We start from the raw sequence: 664 nt of genomic DNA on the forward strand, positions 1-664 counted from the left end.
CTGAAAAATTGTGGTTTTTCAGCTGAGACTTTTCTCATTTATACCTAACTTTGCTGATTAGGTGCTTATCATATTGCAGTCTCTATGCCAGTTTAGGTGACTTCTGGGTCTGTTACGTTAACTACTGTGACATGCACTTTATTTTGTTTGCATGTATTTACCGTCTCTAAGAACTGGTGTTGTTAATCCAAGTGTTTTTAAGTAAAAACTTTTCAATTTAGAATACTTCATTTTTGAAATGGAGTTTAGAATATTTCATTTTGAAATGGAATACAAGGATAAGTTTTGATTAAAAAGATGGGAGTGGATTGCTAGCGTTAACTCTTCTGTTTTCCTGTTGGATGCTTAGGGCTGCAAAGCTGTGGTCAGCGTTTTCCGTGGGCTCCATGGCGACAAACAGGCTGCAGCAGCACAGGTCCTTGGGACCTTCAGTGTGTGATCTAGGCCTAGGGCTCTATGAAAATATTACATACACACTCAGTAATTCAAGTACTGAGAAGCTGGAACCCAAAGCCTTCCCCTTTCCATCCCACACATGCTGTTCTTTTCCAGGACCCAGGATATAGCGAATGAACAGTTTCCTCAATTACAGGGCTATTAGGGCTGTTACCTCCCCGTAAACAAAGGCATACTGTGTTTTCGTGAACTGCTAACCTTGAGGGTG

The sequence above is a fragment of the Arvicola amphibius genome, chromosome 3 (genome assembly GCF_903992535.2).
Source record: "Arvicola amphibius chromosome 3, mArvAmp1.2, whole genome shotgun sequence".
Lineage (NCBI taxonomy): Eukaryota > Metazoa > Chordata > Mammalia > Rodentia > Cricetidae > Arvicola > Arvicola amphibius.